General features: G+C 38.8%; 1 protein-coding gene across 1 annotated transcript in view; it reads left to right on the plus strand.

Annotated features, from left to right (window-relative positions):
- The window catches only part of LOC121508774 (VPS10 domain-containing receptor SorCS1), a 330036-nt gene that overhangs the window by 10239 nt on the left and 298413 nt on the right, over window positions 1-21384 (plus strand). The window lies entirely within an intron of this gene.

The raw sequence follows: 21384 nt of genomic DNA on the forward strand, positions 1-21384 counted from the left end.
AAACTCTACTTGCTTTGTAGCTGAGGACGTTACCAGGCCGCTACTTCCCTCTTCGGCTAAACATTTATTTAAATTGCACATATTCCCTTCGACTAAAGAGGAAGGAACGCTCAGAAAAAAGTCAAGTTCACAGGATTGTTGTGTCAGAGGGTATGTGGTGCATGGCAAAAGTTAGCAGCTAGCTCCACCAGCCATTACCTCTCTTTGCAGATTTATATCATGCTTAGTGTGGTGACTCTTCACTTTGGTTGAGTAGTTATACAGGAGTATAACCCTCAACAGCCTATCTACCACTTTATTTCACTTTTCTATTTCAAAACACTGTCATACCGTGCTCTTCGTACAACACACTCAGTGCTAAGCTACTCGTGTCTGAGGAAGTGCTATGGGAAAGCTCAGGCAGGAAGTCAGCAGCCTTTGACTGGAGCTATAGTGGCTACCTTAGGCAACAATTACAGCAAAAGGTTTTTTTAATATGATGTAACAAGTTTGCACACCTGGATTGGGGGATTTTCTGCCATTCTTTTTAGCAAATCCTCTCAAGCTCAGTCAGGTTAGATGGGGACTGCAGGTAACAGCCCTTTTTTGTGGGGGGGGGGCTTGGGGCCCAAAATCTCTAGCCACACCCCTGGGCTGCATGATAAGTAATGCATAAGACCTCTGCTGCAAAAAACGTATTAAACTGGTATTCTGACACAGATTTCAGGTTAAAGAAATAATGCACATTCTGTAATACAAAAATTGCTGGTCATATCGCAGTTTAATCTAATTTCTGATTAATTGCCCAGCCCTAGTCTGAATCCTTGTTTTAATGTGATGTTTTAGTTTTTCCTCTTTAGAAAATCTGCATTTTTTTTTAATGCTTTTTTCACTGTTTCACAAAGGGGGACTGGGAGTAGATAAATAAGAATAAAACAAATTTTTTGACTGTTACATCAAGCTGAAACACAGTTTTCTTTTAAGTGAAGGGGTCTGAATACTTTCTGAATGCATTATTTTAGATGTTTGTGCAATGATCACAAAAAAGTGACTTTATGAGGACCGATCGCCTGGATGTTGCAGTGGAGGGTTTGATAGATTTTAAGCAAAAACAAACAGAAGATTCACTTGACATGAGCTGCAGGTGTGTTTTAAACAATAATCATGCTACTCTCTGTCATCTTGGGTGATTTAACAAAAGTTTGGTTTAAAAATAAGAAAAATCCCTCTAATCTGTATGATCTAACCCTGACACTTAGAGGATTGCGATTCTTCAGTAATTGCAATATAAATCAAATCTTGATCGAGACAAGCCTCATTGTGCAGCCTGTCTCACTGGAGCATTAATGTGTGCTGGATCTACCTCTACACTGCTGCTGCTGCTGGCACAGTCTCTGGATGTGTCATTCTGTGCAGCGTCACCCATAGTGCAACACATTTTATTACTTGTTTCACCAGCTGGCTCTAATGCAGCATTTTGTTCATTCTCTACAGACAACAAATACAGGATGTAGGAGAAGTGGAGAAAATAAGCTTTGCCTGTGTGGTGATAAAATGAAGCGTGAATCAGAACCTGTACAAACATGTTTCATGTTGTATCCTGAGTGATAATCTGAGCCTAATGCAATTTCAGATTACTGCTTTAAACTTTAATTAACACTGGAAGAAGGCAGTCTTCAGGCGGATTAAACGAACAGAAAGATGGCATGAATGTATTCATTTGCTGCGAGGGCTGATATCTCCACTCTTCTGTTCCTTCTTATTTCGTTAAAATATAATTAGCGTAGGCCGGAAATTTAAGGCGTTACATGTAAAAATGTCTCTTTTCTCTGCACATTTGGTGTCCAGGAGGGTAAAAAAATGAATGTCCTGACTGTTCCCCATCCACACAGCTGTTTTACACCCACACCACTTAGCCATGTCTGTAACCAAACCAATTACAGTCAAATACGTATCACCGGCTCCCATGCCCAGCACTGAAATTCCATCCTGTGCCTCCGGTGCTTCTGTGGAGCTCTGCAAAGTGGTGTAGCTCATGACAGAGTGACCTTACAGGGGAGGCAGGGAAACAAAAAAATGGATAATGTCATCATTTCCCCATTTTTTCTTGTCATAGCTGGAGTCACTGCTGCTGCCAAAACAAAACAGTCATTACTATTTAGCAGCCCCGTTTGATTTCCTGTGATGTGAATACTCGTTCAGCTCTGAAACTATTTGCCACTATTCTTTCAGCCGATGCACACAACTTACTCGAGGCGTGCGAGAATAGAGGATCCTGCATTAAATATGTAGAGTTGTTGCTATAAGCAGGAACAGACGTCCTCAGTCTTTACAATCTGAGCTGCTGTATAAATAAACAGATGAGTCAACAAAATGCCACGGAGCTAAAGTGAAAAGGATGCAGATAAGGCCTGCACTGCTCTTAGTGTTTAACCTTTAAGGCATTTACAAAGCTTGTCTCTTAACCAGCCTGCATGACTGGGAGCTTGTACGTCAGATTGGATAGGGACTTCTCATTATGACTCATAAAACATTGGCCACTGGAGTCATGTAAGCCTCATTCAGCAGTAACATGGAAACAATGCATTATGAGTAAAAATACACACGGCAGCTTAACAAATGGTCCTGATTATGCTATAAGATGGCAGGATGAGCCAACATGAATAAACCACACTGCCCCAGGCCTAGAGGTGCGATCTAAATATGCCTAGATTAATTTAAAACAATGACTGATCCTATGATCAGGTCAATTTGTGTTCTTTAGAGCAGTGGTGTGCAACCTGGGATCTCAGGGGGGTGCGGGACCCTGTCTGCTCTGACGTTGCCAGTTAGATGTGCATATATATATTTTGTTAAATCATGATTAGAAACACAATGTACAACAGTTTAGGGCAAACCAAAAAAGATAAAACATTTTTACAGAGAATAATAATTTTTTGGAAAAAAAAAGGTCCAAATTGTAGGGGGGAAAAATATTTTTTAAGATGAATACAAAATGGTTTCCTAAATTCAGAGTTTAAAAAGAGAATTTTTTTGAGAAAAAAATTGAAATTTTTTGAATTAAAAAGGCCAAACATTTTGCCATTAAAAGTTCAAAAATTTTATTTGTTTTTTAAAATCATAAATTTGAACAGCTTAAAGTCAAAATTTACAAGAAAGTCTTTCTATACGGGCTTGGCTCCTTATTTACTTAGACATACAGTATATTACCAAAAGTATTCATTCACCCATCCAAATAATTGAAACAGGTGTTCCAATCACTTCCATGGCCACAGGTGTATAAAATCAAGCACCTAGGCATGGCCCCTTCCTGTTTTAATGTGACTGTGCACCAGTGCACAGAGACTGAGAGCCAGGCCTTCCCGTCCAACATCAGTGTGTGACCTCACAAAGGCGCTTCTAGAAGGATGGTCAAAAATTCCCATAAACGCACTCCTAAACCTTGTGGAAGGCCTTACCAAAGAGTTGAAGCTGTTATAGCTGCAAAGGGTGAACCAACATCATAAACCCTATGGATTAAGAATGGGACGTCAAATGCAAGTCAAGGCAGGTGAGTGAATACTTTTGGCAATATAGTGCGGCTTATTTAGAAATATCCATCACCCGCATGCATGGAACGAAAGACTGTCATTAAGATGTGGTCTATGGTAAGAAACAACCTCCAAAACTGTCTAAAAAGTAGGTTTTCTAAAGGATTTTTTTTCTTGGCTATGGCCTGGATTGGGGTGGGATTGTTTTTTTTGTTAATGTTATTGAAAATTAGATCACAAAGTCTTTTTACAAGAAACCAAACTGAAAACAGTATTTCGGTTTTTGACATTTCCAACGTATTATCTCAAAAATTCAAAGTTCTGGTCAATTTATATTTATGACTTTCAAAGGAAAAAAGTATTAAAAATATAATGTTGCCAATGATGGCCTTTTTTATTCTTAAGAATTTCAAGTTTTTTCTTGAAAGTTAAAAGATTCTCTTTTATTTTATTTTTAGAGTGGCCCAAAAATATCATTGTAATGATGTATAGTTTATAGATCTTTTGCCAAGAACAGGTGTATATACTGTACATTTATTATATTGGGATTTTGTCAGTGAAAGCAAGAGGGTCCTTGGGGGTTCTTAGTTTTTCTTAGGTACAAGTAGGGTGGGGTGGGGGGGATCTTATCAAAAAGGGTTGGTAACCACAGATTTAAAGGATAATAATGTTAAAAGCTAGGTTGATACTCTCTTTGTGTGTAATCTCCTGCATTTCCAAAATCAGTAGGATTTAGACATTGTCTAATGTGCAGCCAGACTTACACAACCATCAGACCCCCTCGAATCTTCAGCACTATTTATCCCTTATTGTACAGAGCTTTCTGTTTTCCACTGAGGGCCATGTATAGAAATATATCAAGATGTTTTGGAGGTGAGGAATGAAAGTTTGTTAAACCAATATAATGTAGGTTCAGGTTTGCAAAGTGACCACTTTGTCAAGAAACACATGATTTGAACATTTGCAATTAGAAATAATTCTTTATAGTTAGTTATTAGTTCACACTTATTGTTGTTTTATATTATATTTATATTTGGCATTGTGGCTGTTCTGGGATCCAACTACCGTTGCACGAGCTTACTGTACATGGGAAATAGCAGGCAGGAACAGCACACAGTCCTGCTCTTCCTATGCTGATAAGGAAAGCATAGGCAGGGAGAGAAGCAGCAAAAAACAAGAAAGCATCAGTGACAACAGAATACCAGGGATTAAGTCAGAAGCAGAACAAAGGAGGAGCTGGGGTGGAGGAAGGTAGCAAGAGTAGCTTGCAGAGCGTGGCCAAGCAAGAGCAGTTAGCTGTTAGCCAACACTATTAGCCAATAGTGTGCTTGGAGCAAATCAGCTGGCTGTCAGCTGATGAGGGCTTGCATAAGATCTCAATTATGGCAGGATCAGAACTAACGCTATATGCTTGATTTAATGGCTGACAAGCTAAATAGACAATCATTTCCAGGTTTTTGGGGATGCCAATCAGTTTTCAGGGAGCTCTTAGGCTGACTACCACTGGCTCCGCCCCTGGAATATTATTGGTACTGCTATTTGCTGCCATAACTCGTCAGGGACTTAGAAAACAAGATATTGTTATTTAGGTTGCCATTATGCTCACAGGTATGTTATCTTTATTATGTAACAAAACCCCATCATTTAATTCTGCTTGTCAAGATGTTTATTTACAGGATAAGCATGGTAGCACCACCTTGTGCTGAAACTAAGAAGTGTAATACAGTCAGGCACAAGCTTCATATTCAAATGTGGGCCATATTTCATTTTATGCTCTACGGTCTTGAAATATGGAGAGATTTTGGTCCATATCACCCAGGCCTATGTTAAATAAAGAAGTAAAAGTGCAGCAAAGCCTCCAGAAATAATAGAACAGTTAACTCTAGTAATTTATCATCTCACGTCACAAGAATTATCCAAGGCAACAGTTACCAGCCCATTTTTCATTCCCAATCATGGCAACACAGCGAGAAAGAATAGAAGTGAGAAAACAAATACCTGCTGAGTTGTTGGCACTAGAAGTGAGATTGTTAGAAAAAGGTTACAAGCAAAGAGCAGCCTCTCTGCGGGGCCTGTGGCATATTGCTCAGGTGATGTACAGCATGCACCGCTGCAGTATTATTTACATTATGAAATGTCACACGTTGGCTACTTTGCTCTGCCATCCTGATGGATTGGGGGTGACATATTGTCTATCAGCCTTAGAAGTTTACTCTCAAGCTTTGACGCTTTCAAAGACGTGGACATGTCCCGCTGGAACATGTCCAACGAAAGCAAACAGAAATCTCAAATAAGATCCCCACCAAGACAACGGCACTGTCGCAGCCTTCTCACACAGACACACGAGTAAAATACATCAGAAGATTTTGTCACCAATTAATGAGGAGTCGATCACATGGTGCTCTTTGAAGCGTTCTGAGAAACGCACTCACATATGCCATCTCCGTTGACAGTCTCGCACTACCTCTCGGGGTGTTGAGGGAATATATGGTTGTTTATGCATTCTCGTAGCCATGGAGACGCCCAATTTGCTGCCAACTCCAGATTTGTTTCACTGAAGTGTGCCGTGGTATCCAACACCATCAAGGCTTTTTAATTTGCTCATTTTCAGACATTTGAAGGCTGCTGACGACTTGTGGAGTTGTTGGCTGGCTTTAAATTGAACACATTAACAATCTGCTCATCAGAGATCGTGTAAATGAAAAGCTACAGTTCAGAGCAGATGGATGCCAAATCAATGAGATTTGTGCAGCAGGGGATGTTCAGGTAACTGCAGTTATCTGATAACTTAAAGTATTTAACAGATTTGTAGTCATGTTGTAAAAGGACAGAACACTGATAGATGTGTTTTTAGCACTGATTTCTTTACACACTAAAATCAGCAGACTTTTGTTGACCCAATAAATACTTCTTTAGCCATGCTACTGGAATGGCTTCCCTAATGGCCACGCCCATATGCCTCGTAGTTTATTCATTTTGTCCCAACTCTGTTCTGTGTTTATCTCAGTCGCAAAAAGATTGCACAAAAAAATCAGGGTTCAATGAGGATGAATTTTATGATTTTTTGAGGGTTTATTTTCGAATTTGATTAAATTAACCAGTCAGTTGTAGGAAGAATAAATCTTTACATTGAAAAAGACAAGGCTTGTGTCTTCAGACACCATTTTTTAATCTGGCGGTGCACACAGCCTCCGTTAAAGAGCCCTCTTATTAGCGTCTGTTGTGCTAGGTTATGAAAGCTTCCCCCTGCTTCTCTCTTGAAATTTGTATTTGTCTTTTATTTAATAAGATGTAAAGCAAACATAATAAAGGTAAGGAATGTTGGCATGGCATAGGCAGGAAATGATGAATAGGATCAATATTTCCTCTAGTACTGCTGTTGACAAAGATAGTATCAAAAGTTTTACAGTTTTCAATGTTGTTTAGCAAACGCTTTTATCCAAAGTGACTACATTTGGGACAGGTGTTCCTGGTGTTGAAGGCCTTGCCCAAGGACCCACACTGGACACTCATGCTCTGATTTGAACCCCAAATCTCCCATACCACAGTCAGCAATGTAAACCACTGAGCCATCCAGCTGCAAGTTCTTGATTTTGATTGGTTGGTGAGAGGGACGTGACATTGATGAGCGCTGTGAGTGTGGCAACAAAAACAGTTGACGCTTTGAGCGTTTCTAGAGCTCGGGACTGAGAGCTATAAGACACTAACCTCCAATTTCCAAATATAGCGATCACGCTGTGATCTGCCGGCGAATCGTACTGTGCAGAAAATCACTCCCTCTCTAATCTATCAGAGCATTTCCACAGCTGGCGCTCCAGTTTGGTAGTGGTGCATCCCTGGAGTGCCACTTTGCTCCGCTTTGTTCCAGATAAAATGCAGGTCTTTCTTCAGCGCTAGCAACTGCCAAACTGTCGATCAGAAAGCTCCAAAAGGAAGTCACAAGTGTAGAATATCAGGTTCTTTCAAAATACAATGCTCAGACTCCCGACCGTAAATCATCACTATATCAACACTATGTATCATCCTGCAGCGACAGCAAAGGGTCAGTAGGTCACAGAGCTACAACGGCGCATTTGACGAGTTAACTTTTGGGTTGACATTTAGCCAAAGAACATAAAACCACAGATCCTTTAAGCAAACATTAAAGAGGAGGTATTATACTTTTCCAATTTTTATAACATAAATATAAAGTCACAATGTTGGGTGTCCATACTTCACGTATGCAAATTTTCAAACCACAAGATAAAAGTATGTGGCAGAAATCTTGGAATTATACTGTAAACTGATGAAAAAAGTTCATTGGGAATCTCGCCGAAATCTTCTCGAGATGAGATTTCGAAGGAGCAAACTGATGAGGTCATTGCAATAGGATCTCCTGACTGGTTCATCCATGCTGCCAGCAAAGCAGAACAGACCGCCCCCACAAGATAAACAGAGATGAATAAATACACCGCTAAATGCGGCGAGGGATAAGTCCACTATTATCAAAGCCATTTAGTAACACAGTAATTAGACACCAAACAGATATGTCCTTCCCCATCCTTCCCTGCTGCTGGTTTTCTTCCCCCTTTCTCTCCAAACTAGCCACATTGGAGGGGGCAGGCACAAAACATTGAGTCCTGCTCTGGTGTTAAAGAGACAGCAGAGAAAATGAAGTGTTTCAGATGGAGGTCAAAGTAAGGGTTTTTCAGGATGCCATTGTGAGAAACATGAGGAGTTTTCTGAGCTGTAAACCATGTGAAGCTACTACGTGGGTATCAGAGAGATGTGTTAAGCCTTTAAAAAAGGCATAATACCCCCTCTTTAACCTTTTAACTTTCTAATGTACTCGTCAAATGGCGGAAGCAATAATATCATGGACTCATGCCGGAATAGATGAAAAATTAACCGCAAAAGGTAAAATAGTCCGCTGTTGATATACATATCCTGTGTGAACTCCTGGTAAACACTGTAGTGTATAGTTTGTGTGTAAACATGGCCTAGAGCAGTGGTTCCCAACCATTTTTCCTTGGAGACAAGCTGACAAGCTGAGCCCCCCAAGACCCTAACAAAAATTATATCATCATATTGTTGCCAAAATCAACTTCCATTTATTTGTTTTATTGATAAAACCCTAAGGAAGTTGCTCTTCACAGATTTTTCTTGGCAAAAGACTGTTGTATATGGTAAAATGTGCAATCAGTGTTTTATCGTGATTTTAATTAATAATTTGCAAATCTAATTTTGACAACCTCAGAGCAGACAAAGCCTCTTTGGCATCCCCCCCCAGGGGGTCCTGGACCCCAGGTTGGGAACCACTGGCCTAGAGTTTCAGCTAAAATGTGGTTTAATGTCTTCAGAGGTTTGCACAGATTTAACTTTAGACAGACATGCTCCCTTCATTGTTTGCAGTCACTTTGAATATTAATTTGTCATCTAGTGCCAGCATCGGGCAAAATCTTGGCCTGCAGCAAAAACAAAGAACTGAGAAACTGAAACTTGGTCACTACTAAGGACACAAAAATATCAAAACATGTTAACATGCTGAATAGAAAGCATTGCTAGCATTGCTATGGGGATGCTAATGATAGCATGTAGCTCTAAATTCTGCTCACGTGCTGCAGAGTCCTGAACCAGGACCGTGGTTCTTAAAAAGTCAAATATTTAAAGACCATATAACTGAAAAAGTTTTTCATTCCTCTTTTGCACTGTTCTGACGTGTCTAGCTTAATCTTATGTATTTATGTCTTTGGAGGTCTGAGGCAGCTCTAATTCATTTTTAATGAGGTGTGCTTAAAAAGAGGTCAGTTTTTCTAAATAGATAATGAGTTGGCTGCTTCTTGACCAAGTCTTTAGCTAAAACCAGTAGACTTTTCTGTCAACTTACAGAACACAGCCGAGCTCAAAGAGCTGACTTTTTTCTTTTTTTTTTTTTTTTGGTGCTTGTAGAGTTTGGGAAGTTTTTTAGAGTAATAGACCTTTAGATTGTGTGTGGAGTACTATTGTGTGGGAATAGTTTCCTCTGCTGTCAAGCTCACCTTTCACTTCTAAAGTACAGAAATCAGCGAGGTGTGTATGAGTATGTAAAGGTAAGACTGAAAAATAGTGCTCACATTATCAGTCATGTTTCAATGAGTCTGCTTACATAAAGACATCAGGATGACATATCTTTACATTCCCCACTGACATTCACTACAACACGGTGATGAGCGTGTGTGAAATCTGCTTTAAGGTCGAGGCCATTGTAAACTATTAAACCTTTAAGCATTCATTCATTTAGTTGACCAGAAATCAACCCAACCAATTTAATAGGATGAAATGATAATTTGATAATATTCTTAACCAAGAGGTCAGGGGTCAATTTCCTGTGCAATGAGTTCCCTTGTATTGAAATATGAGGCACATTTAAAAAAGAAAAAAAACATATTGTTATTTGTATTCAGATATAAACTGAATAGAGTTGGTGGTAAACCAAGGTCGCTGTGACCTTGTATATACAAATATGACCATTTAGCAATGTCTAAGTCACAGAGGTATCAAAAGTATTTACACTCATTACTCAGGTAGAAGTATAGATACTAGGGATTAAAAAACACCTGTCGAAATTGAAGTATCAACTCAAGCTTTTTACTCAAGTAAAAGTATAAAAGTACTGGTTTCAAAACTACTTCAAGTATAAAAGTAAAAGTAATGTAAAGGGGAAAAAATTCCATTAAGGACAAAAACTTAGGCCACGCCACAGGGGCCAATTCCATTCTACCTTTCCATTTCATTGCACCATTCCATTCCATTATAATTTCCATTCCATTCTACTATTCCATTTCATTCCACCATTCCATTCCATTATACCTTCCATTCCATTCTACTATTCCATTTCATTCCACCATTCAATACCATTATATTTTCCATTCCATTCTATTCCAACTTTCCATTCTACCATTCCCTTTCATTCCACCATTCCATTCCATTATACTTTCCATTCCATTCTACCATTCCATTCCATTCTAACATTCCATTCCATTCTACCATTCCATTCCATTCTACCATTCCATTCTATTTCATTCTACCATTCCATTCCATTCTACTTTCCATTCCATTCTACCATTCCGTTCAATTCTACCATTTCATTCCATTCTACCATTCCATTCTATTTTACCATTCCATTCCATTCTAATATTCCATTCCATTCTACCATTCCATTCCATTCTACCATTCCTTTAAATTCCACCATTTCATTCCATTACACTTTCCATTCCATTTTACCATTCAATTCCATTTTATTCCACCATTCCATTCCATTTCTTTCTACCATTCCATTCCAATATACTTTCTATTCCATTACACCATTCCATTCCATTATACCTTCCATTCCATTCTACTATTCCATTTCATTCCACCATTCAATACCATTATATTTTCCATTCCATTCTATTCCAACTTTCCATTCTACCATTCCCTTTCATTCCACCATTCCATTCCATTATACTTTCCATTCCATTCTACCATTCCATTCCATTCTAACATTCCATTCCATTCTACCATTCCATTCCATTCTACCATTCCATTCTATTTCATTCTACCATTCCATTCCATTCTACTTTCCATTCCATTCTACCATTCCGTTCAATTCTACCATTTCATTCCATTCTACCATTCCATTCTATTTTACCATTCCATTCCATTCTAATATTCCATTCCATTCTACCATTCCATTCCATTCTACCATTCCTTTAAATTCCACCATTTCATTCCATTACACTTTCCATTCCATTTTACCATTCAATTCCATTTTATTCCACCATTCCATTCCATTTCTTTCTACCATTCCATTCCAATATACTTTCTATTCCATTATACCATTCCATTCTATTCAACCATTTCATTCCATTCTACTATTCTATTATATTCTACCATTCCATTCCAATATAATTCCATTATACATTCCATTCCATTCTACCATTCCATTCAATTCTACCATTTCATTCCATTCTATCATTCCATTCTATTTTACCATTCCATTCCATTTTAATATTCCATTCCATTCTACCATTCCATTCCATTCTACCATTCCTTTAAATTCCACCATTTCATTCCATTACACTTTCCATTCCATTCTACCATTCAATTCCATTTTATTCCACCATTCCATTCCTTTTCATTCCACCATTCCATTCCATTATACTTTCCATTCCGTTCTACTATTCCATTCCATTCTACCATTCCATTGTATTCTACCATTTCTTTCCATTCTACCATTCCATTCTATTTCATTCCACTATTCCATTCTATTTCATTCCACCATTCTATTCCATTATACTTTCCATTCCATTCTACCATTCCATTCTATTCTACCATTTCATTCCATTCTACCATTCCATTCTATTCTACCATTCCATTCCATTCTACCATTCCTTTTAATTCCACCATTCCATTCCATTCTACTTTCCATTCCATTCTATTTTACCATTCCATTCCATTTCATTCCACCATTCCATTCCACTATACTTTTCATTCCATTCTATTATTCTATTCCATTCTACCATTCCATTTCATTCCACCATTCCATTCCAATATACTTTCTATTCCATTCTACCATTCCATTCTATTCTACCATTCCATTCCATTCTATCATTCCATTCTACCATAGTGCACTACCCCACCTCCGAAAAAACACATTTTTCAAAAGGCCATACAATGTTATGGTAAAATGTTAATACATACATACGTCTGCTCTTTCCTTGCTGGAGTGACATGATTTGTCATGCCCAAGGTGCAATGGATCGCGTACAAACCAATAGGTGCCAGAATGGTATTATGTTTATACTTCTCATCCAACCACAATCAAATTTACTCTATCCGGATGGCGCGATTTATCTGGATATTTTTGGGGGTTTTATTTGTGTTATTTTGAACTATGCCAAGCCGAAAACAAGCAAAAATGAATTAGCAGTAACAAAGCTATTTTTAAATGTAAGGAGTAGAAAGTACAGATAATTGTGTGAAAATGTAAGGAGTAGAAGTAAAAAGTCAGCTGAAAAATAATTACTCCAGTAAAGTATAGATACCCAAAATTTCTACTTAAGTAAGGTAACACCTTACCTCTGCTAAATCACAGGTGTCGATCTCAAGGCCCGGGGACCAAATGAGGCCCGGGGACCAGTAAAATCCGGCCCGCAAGATGATCTCATATTTCTGTTACAACTGGCCCATCAATATGAGGTCTGCAGATTTCTTCAAGTTTGAAAATGTAATCTTATCCTTGATGATTTAAGATATCCTTGTTAAGTCACAAAATCTGAAAAAGTAAGGATTAAAAATATTAAGATAAGATATAATTTTTAAGTGATATTTTGACCTTTTTTAACCAATTATTTTGTATTTTACCTCATATTTTCAACTCCAGACTTTGATGTCATAATCCCATAGTTTGACCTTTTAGACTGACAGTTAAAAAATTTGAATCATATTTTGACTTTTAATTTCATGATTACAAATTTTATTTCATATTTTGACCTTTTAAACTCATGATTTTCACTTTCTTTCTAATATATTTGCTTTTTATAAACATTATTTTTCAATTTCATGTTTTGACCTTTTTGAACTAATAATTTGACTCTTCTCAGATTGTGAGCCTTTAAACTTATCTTTTTAACTTTTTAATGTCAAAATCGTTTATCATCAGTGCTGAGTTTTTTTTTTTTTTTTTTTCATACTTTATTACTGGTGAAGCAAGATTGACAGTTTAGGGTTAAAAAGGTGACCCCATTTGGCCCTCAGGTTAGTCCTGAATCCAGAATCCAGCCCCTGCTGTGATTTAGTTTGACACCCCTGGTCTAAAGGAATGGCTATGGCTATTTATTTACTGTGTGCATGAGTGTGATAGCCAGATTAAGGACAAATTCTCTTTACTGGGTGGATTTTAATGATTTTAAAAAATAAGGGTAACGTGGGTTCAAAGGCCGTTTGGAGTGAAGCACTGCCATATAAATGAGATCAGCTGATCTCAGGCAAGCTCTCACCAGCTGACAGTCAGCTGATTTTCTTTTGCGACTCTGTTGGCTAATCACACACACATGCTGCCATATTTAAACTGCTCTATCCTGCCTACTCTTCGCTGCTTCTCTGCAAGCTGCTTTTTGTAACCCTCCTCCACCCCAGCTCCTCCTTTATATTTTGATTCTGAATTAATCTGTGTCAATCTAGTGTCAGTGATGCCTGCTCTGCTCTGATTTTTTTTTTTTTTTTTTTGCTGTCTCAGGGAGAGATAGGGAGAAAATGAATGAAGAAAACAGTCCTAAACAGGGCTCTAGTATGATGATACCTGTGTCAAATGTGCAAATTCTTTACATAGTCATGGAGGGAAGGAGAATTACCAAAGCTTCAGTTTGGTTGAGATTATTTTATTTTGGTAAAGCCTGGTTATTGGCATTCTATTGCATGCGTTTATCCCTGTCCTCCTTAAACTGTGTGTTTCTCTCCGTGCCTTCTCCCCTCTCTCTCCCTCAGCTCTCATGCACCTTGTGTCTCCGCCACGCTCATCCCGTGTAACGCCGCAGTCACAATGCCAGCTTCCAAATCAGGTTGTGAGCAGCCGATTGCAACAAGAGCAGAGTCTAATCTGAGCGCTCTCAGACCTATTCCTTAACAAATCCTGCTGAGAGAACTGAAAAGAAAAGACAGCAAACCTAAGTGAAGCCACTGTGTGGGCTAAGCGATCCTCCGGGTCCGTGCATGGGAGTGATCAGGCAGGCGGACGCCGTCACGCTCCAGTGAGCAGCATTTACTCGCCATCAGGCTGCATATGCCCATAAACAAACTAGTCCCTCTCTCTGACTAGGAGCGAAAATCCCCTGTGAGTCATTATTTCCTCTATTCTAAAGTTATGCTCAGTAAAAGAGTGTGGAGAGGAGTCATAGTCCTCCTGTAGGCAGACCCCTGACTAAAATATATAGACTTTATGGGTAATATGTTGGAGCCAAGCCTGTGAGGCTTCAGGAGCACACACTTTATTTCAGTAAGTGCCCTTAGGTGCTCCTGGGAGCATCGCTCCTCTCACTCCCACCTCTCTGCTTCTCCCTCTTACTTTCTTTTTCATTCAATCATGCAATGAAAATATTTCTGCTGGTGCTTTTTCACAGCCCACTCAATTAGTGGCCCCTTCAATTTACAGTAAGTGGGGGGAATTTGTCTTGTACTGTACACACAGACATTCATCCACTCACAGTGGAGATTACAGAGGACCCAAGAAGGAGAAGGGTGGCCTGTGGGAGCCAGTGCTCTTTGGTTGCTTTTATTTTCTTTGGAGAAGAACTGCCAAAATGTTCATCTAGTGAAGCATCTTGTTTTTCCTTAAAGGCCGGAGTCTAAAGTTATTCTGTGAAAGTTGAAGAAAAGAAATTTAAATCATCAAAAACACAAAGGATTTTATTCCAGTTCAGTTTAAACTGTTAGGTGGTTGACTGGTTAATCAGTGAATCTTTTTTATGCGTGAGTCTAAGAACATTATTTTCTTCTGTTGTTTCAACATTTACAACAGGGGTCATCAACTACATTTGTACGAGGGCCAGCTTTATCCTGAACAGGCACTTTAGGGCCCAACTTTCAAATTAAACAAAATTGTAATCAAAACTTTCTGAAGAAATTTACAGTGCTTAACAAATTTATAAGACCACCTGTCTCAGAGACCATCCAGCATGATGACGTGCTTTAATACAGACACTTTATTTTCAGTGAGCGCTCCACGTTTTACCATTTTGAACAGGAATGAGGAATTTCAAACTCTTTTTATACCCAAATTTGAGCCAGCTCACTGGGCTTCTCTAAGAAGTCAGAAATGAATGAAGCATAACATTCAACCACTAAAACTCACTAGAGCTCCTACATATTGGTGTATTAACCATTGCAGAAACATGAAAAATGATTTTGGTTTTACCAGTGCTGTTAATTTAGGGCAGCTGTGGCATAAACCTTACTTTGGGTGGTGGTCTAATAAATTTGTTAAGCACTGTATATATATATTCAGTTTCATTCACATGTATGTAATTTTTTAACATTGAGATCAGTCCCTATATCCCAGTCGACTGATATTTTAGCTCAGTGGTTCTCAACTGGCTGGGAATCAGGGTCCAACACCACCTCCTAAAGGAAATCGTGACCCAATTTAAAAAAAAAAAAATGGAATCACTCAAATATATTTGGTTTAAAAAAAAAAAAGAATAAATTTGATTTTACTCCATTTCCAGAGACAACCTGGTGATTTGGCGATTTCTCAAGATATTTTGTCATTATCTAGAGAAAACCTAACCTGACACGCCAGATGGATGGATGAACGTTCTGTCCGTCACATCTTTACAGGCCAATCTGAACAACAAAACACGTGATGATGCCACTGCCGAGCTGCGCCCCTACCGACGAGTACACTCAATAGAGAATTGCACAACCTGAACCACGGCGACTGTAGACATGTCAGTACACAATTTTTGTCCTTTTTGAAAACAGCTCAATGCTGGTCTTTGTTCTTCTTTTAACAAAGAAATGTCAGGTTCTGATAAAACTAGCAGCATCCATGCTAATTTCTTCCGCCATGATTGCACCGGTATCTTGTTGCCGCTTGCTTACATCATGACTCCGACGCACCTGAGAATGCTGCCCTTTGATGCTGATTGGTCCTGCCATGAGGGTCAGTACTTTCAGGCAACAAGAGGCCTGCGCCATTATGGCAGAAGAGATTAGTGTGGGTGCTGCTAAAGCGCCAGTTTTATCAGAACTTGACATTTTTTCGTTAAAAGAAGAAAACAGAACAGCAGTGAGTTGTTTTCTTTGCAAAACTGACGAAAGTCGTGTACTGACATGTCTACAGTCGCCATGGTTTGTGTTATTCCTCGGTAGCTGTGCATGTGCATCTCGGTTGCGACTACATCATGTGTTTTTGTTGCTCTGATTGGTTTGCAAAGATGTGACAGACAGAACATTCATCCAATTACACTCCGGGTTTTTCAAATCCTCTGCCCTTTCCCAAATGCTTAATATTGAAGGTTTCCCAGATGGATGTGTTTCACACATTCATCTGGCATGTCAGGTTACTGTTTAACAGCACTTGAGAAAATCTTTAAAAAATGTCATTTTCATAAGAGAGCTAATAATTTTGTCCTCATCTGTGTCAGTGGGTGCACTGGATAAAAAGCATTATATAAAACACAATAGTGCACTACATTTCCTGCAGAGCTTGGTGACATAACTGCCCGACTGCCCTGTGATGTGATTGACACTCTGATGTGAGTGATGGTGATGAAGTTGATGGGTTTGTGGGAGAGTGAAGCTCTGAGTTTTTCAGCACAGCTTAGAGCAGTGCTAAAGGTGGAGCAATGTCACAGAGATCAGATTTTTGTCTGGACGTTTGTGACAGTGAAGGGAGCAGGCATAATTTACACACAGCACACTGTATTAAGAGAGTTGAATCTGCGTCAGAACCTTTGAAAAAAAGTCTGATTTTTAAGGTGAAGTTTGTGGAGATGTAGCCGATTAGTTCTGACTGAAGATTTTCAATCTGAGGCTCAGGGATTCAATTGCTGGTCATGGTGTTTATATTATCTGCTTCCTTTGAAACTGCCTCCCCCCTCCGAGCAATTCAGATTGACAAGCCTGATTCTCGCAGCTATTGCTAAGCAGTCAGAGGTCCTCTTTCAGGAGGCAGAGAGGCCCATCTCAGCTGCTGATCAGGTTCAGAATTGGACGGGACATTTCTGTGGCACAAATTGAATCGCTGGCAATCTGTAAACTGCAGGAACGTGTGTGAAAGTGAAGATGAAAGTGGTGTTTTCAAGAGCCCAGCATGTTGACTGAGAGGAGCAGATGAGATGGCTGGTCAAGGTAATTGACAGAGTGTGATAAAACATGGAGACAGTGAGGGGTAGAAAAAAAATCACTGAATAACGGAGAGAGGCCCAGACAGCAGAAACTCTTTTAAAGTCACCCTGGTTGTTGTTATAACTCTGCTGCAGCAATGGCGAGGGCGCTATTATGTTCTTAAGTTGTCTGTCCTGGCCAATCTCTTCTAACATTGCTCACTCTCACTCAGAAATGAAGTGATTAGATTTTGGAGGTTAAAGGTTAGGGTCACTAGCCCTCATGTTCATCCATCAAATTTTGATGTATCAAAATTCTTATCTTGGTATTTTTTTTTTAATCTTACGTTAATATTACAAACCTAAAAGACAAAAGGGACTTAAAGGCATATTCAGGTGCTAATGCCCTTCTACTCCTACAACAAACCATTCATGCCATACTGAAGTCATGTCCGTGTTTATAATACTAATACTCTGCAAGTTCAGTTTTTTTTCCAAATGCCCCAATTGTTTCAAAGGGATTTTTTTTTTTTTTTTTTTTTTTTAAGTCGATCACATAAGGAAGTGGTTCTCAACCTTTTCAGCCCAGGACCCCAAAAATAAAGGTGCAAGCTACTGGGGACCCCACTGTACCTGAAGGTGGTTAAACACAGCTATGCACAATCTAGAATAGTCATGTGCAGACAAGGCTACCCATAAGGGGGGATAAAGGAGAGAGCTTTAACCTGAAAAATAACCACTCTTACCAAAAAAGCAAGTACATTTTTTTATTCATTTGTGTGGTAGATAGCCTTCTTAGAAATGGGTTCGGATCCCTTTTGTTAAAAACAGAAATAAAATGGGTTAAAAATGGCAAGAATAGGTTTATAATGGCCAAAATAATAATAATGGTGGAAAATGGATTTTAAAAGTAGCAGAAATTGGTTAGAAGTGGCAAAAATTTGATAAAATTGGCAAAAAATAAGTAAAAAGTGGCATGAATAGGTTAAAGTGGCAAAAATGGCCATAGAAAGTGGTAAGGGGAATTAAAAAGTGGCTGAAATTACTTTATATATGCAGAAATGGGTTGAAAATTTGGTGAAATGGGATGAAAAATTGATATAAACTAACAGAAAGGGTTAATTAAGACAGAAAAATGGGCAGAAATGAGCAGAAACGCATCAAACTGGCAAAAATGAGCATTTTACATAGTAAAGTGTGGTAAAAAGTGGTTAATAGAGGCAATGATGGGTCAGCAGAGGCAACAATAGACATTAACTGGCAAAGACGTGGCAAAAGCAGGCAGAAAAAAGTGCTGGAAAGGGTTTGAAATGGTAAAAAGGTTTTTAAGTAGTGAAGTGTGTTAAAATTGGTGGGGAAAAGTTATAAAAACAGGTTAAAATTTTGCAAAATTGGTGTAAAATGGCAACAGTTTAATTTTAAAAATATTAATTCATTCAGGGCATCTTGCGACCCCCTCTCAGTGTCGCTTGACCCCTATGGGGTCCCGACCCCTACGTTGAGAATGACTGATACAAGGTACTTGGCAACAATGGTGGCATTCGCATCCAGGGATTTCAGTGAGCGTTGCCCCTTTAAGAAGACCCACTGATGGTACCTGCAGGGAATCTATGGTGTACAGCACTGATTGTCAACTGGCAGCCCAAGGGCCAAATCAGGCCACCCAAAGCTTCCTGTCATTTTTAAATATCTGCAGCTGTTAAATCCATCCCCAAAATGGTTAATATTGAAACAGTTTTCCCGAGAATGACTTGTCACTTGTCAGCAATTATAAGTAAACATATTTAAATAATAAAAAAAAAAATGGGTAAAGACTGGCAGAAATTATAAGCAAACATATTTTAAAAAAAGAAAAAATGGGTTAAGACTGGCAGAAATGTTGCCAAAAATGGCCATGTAAAGTGAAAAGGTGTAAGAAAGTCTAAAAATTGGTGATAAATGACAAAATGGGCTTTGGGGAGACAAAAAGGTAAAAGTGGTAAAAGAGGTTAAAGAATGGTGAAAAAAAAATGGGTTCAAAGGGCAAAAGTGGCAAAAAGCATCAAAAAATGTTTACAAGTACCAAAAATGTTGCAAAAATAGCCTGGCAAAGAACTGAAAAGTAGTAAAAGAGTGGCAAAAGTGGGTTAAAGTGGACAAAAGGGGAAAAAAGTATCAAAAATGGGTTAAAAGGTCCAAAATGTTGCAAAAATGGCCTTGTCAAGTCATGAAAAGGGGTTTAAGAGTGGCAAGATTGGCAAAAAGTGGAAGAAATGATCAGAAATTAGTTACGAGTAGCAAAAAATGTTGCAGAAATGGCTGGATAAAGTGGTGAAAAGGGGTTAGAGAGTGGACAATGGGTGATAAGAAACAAAATGGGTTGTGGATAGGTAAAAAGGAGCAATAATTGGCAGAAAAAGTGGTAGAAAGAGGTTAGAGAATGGCAAAAAAAAATGGGTTCAAAGGGCAACAAGTGGCAAAAAAGTATATTAAAATCATCAAAAGTGCCAAAATATTGCAGAAATGGCCTTGTAAATTAGTGAAAAAGGGTTAAATGGTTGCACAAAAGCAAAGTGTCAAAAAGGGGTTAGAGTGGCACGATTGGCGAAAAGTGGCAAAAGATATTAAAAAATGTGTTAAGATTGGCAAAAATGGCGCAGAAATGACTGGATAAAATGGTAAAAAGAGGTTAGAAAGTGGCAAAATTGGGTTAATAATGGTGCAAAATCACGATTGTTAATTAGGCCAAAATATTAATTTAATTTTTGCTTATTTCAAATCCGGCCCCCACAGTCTCTGTCAAGACTAAATTTGGCCCTTGTGCAAATGTACTTGATGACCCCTGGTGTACAGCATAACCGACAGGTACTGTCTCTCTATGTAATTTAGCAAGTTTCAGGTGAAAGTGGAATGGGTTTCCATTAGGGATGCACAATATTGGATTTTTTTCTAATAACTGATATGCTGCTATTTGGAGATTAATTTTAGTAGTTACTGGTATCTATACCAATTTTCAGATATGTATTTCAGACCTAAAACTTCAGTCTTTTGAACTCGTTTTAATGTATACAGATGAACAAAGGACAAAACTTGAGTACTTAAAACATACCCTAAAGACTGAGAGTGAACAGTGATGTAAAGCACATTGACACTGGACTGTGGAGCAGTGGAAATGTTTTCTGTGGAGCATAAAATTACACTTATTTTCTTTCATCCAGATGGGTGGCTCTGGGTTTAGGGGAAACCTGGAGAATGTTACCTGCCTGACTGCATTGTGTCAGAGGTAATGGTATGGTGCTGGTTTTCAGGGTTTGGGCTTGGCCCCTTAGCTCCAGTGAAAGCCATTCTCCATGCTTCAGCAAACTGAGACATTTTGGACAATGCTATGCTTTCAACTTTGTGGCAACAAGTTTGGAGAAAGCCCTTTCTATCCCAACATGACTGTGCCCCAGTGTACAAAGCAAGGACTGTAAAGGCATGGCTTGGTGTGGATGAACTTCACTGGCTCGCGCAGAGCCTTTGCTTCAAATCCATTGAGCACCTTTGAAACAAACTGGAATGGAGAATGAGAACCAAGCTTTTGGTCAAATATCAGTGCCTTACCTCTTAATGCTCTACAGAATCAGTGGGCACATATTCCCACAGAAACACTGAAATCTTGTGGAAAGCCTTCCAAGAGTGGAGGCTGTTCAAGCTGCAAAAGGGGGACCAACTCCATATTAAAGTATTTGAGCACAGTGTCTGTTGGTGAAATGTTCAGGCGGCTGAATACTTTTGTCCACATATGTAACTCAATCATGCTCCATGGGCTTTTAATCTAAACTCTGCACAAATGTCATACAGGTTCGAGGTCAAAGGTCAGAGCCACAGTGACCTTGAATGTTAGGAGCATTCAGAAACACATTATGGGATTTTTGCCAAATTTGACACAAACCTACACTTGTACTTGAGGATGAATAGCAAAAATCTGGAGGTCAAGGGTTATTACTTTGTGGATCAATTTAACCCCATACTAGCTCTGTAGTCCAAAGATGGTGGAAAGACATACCCCTGCACTATTAAAGAAATACAAT

This window comes from Cheilinus undulatus, linkage group 4 (genome assembly GCF_018320785.1).
Source record: "Cheilinus undulatus linkage group 4, ASM1832078v1, whole genome shotgun sequence".
NCBI classification, from domain to species: domain Eukaryota; kingdom Metazoa; phylum Chordata; class Actinopteri; order Labriformes; family Labridae; genus Cheilinus; species Cheilinus undulatus.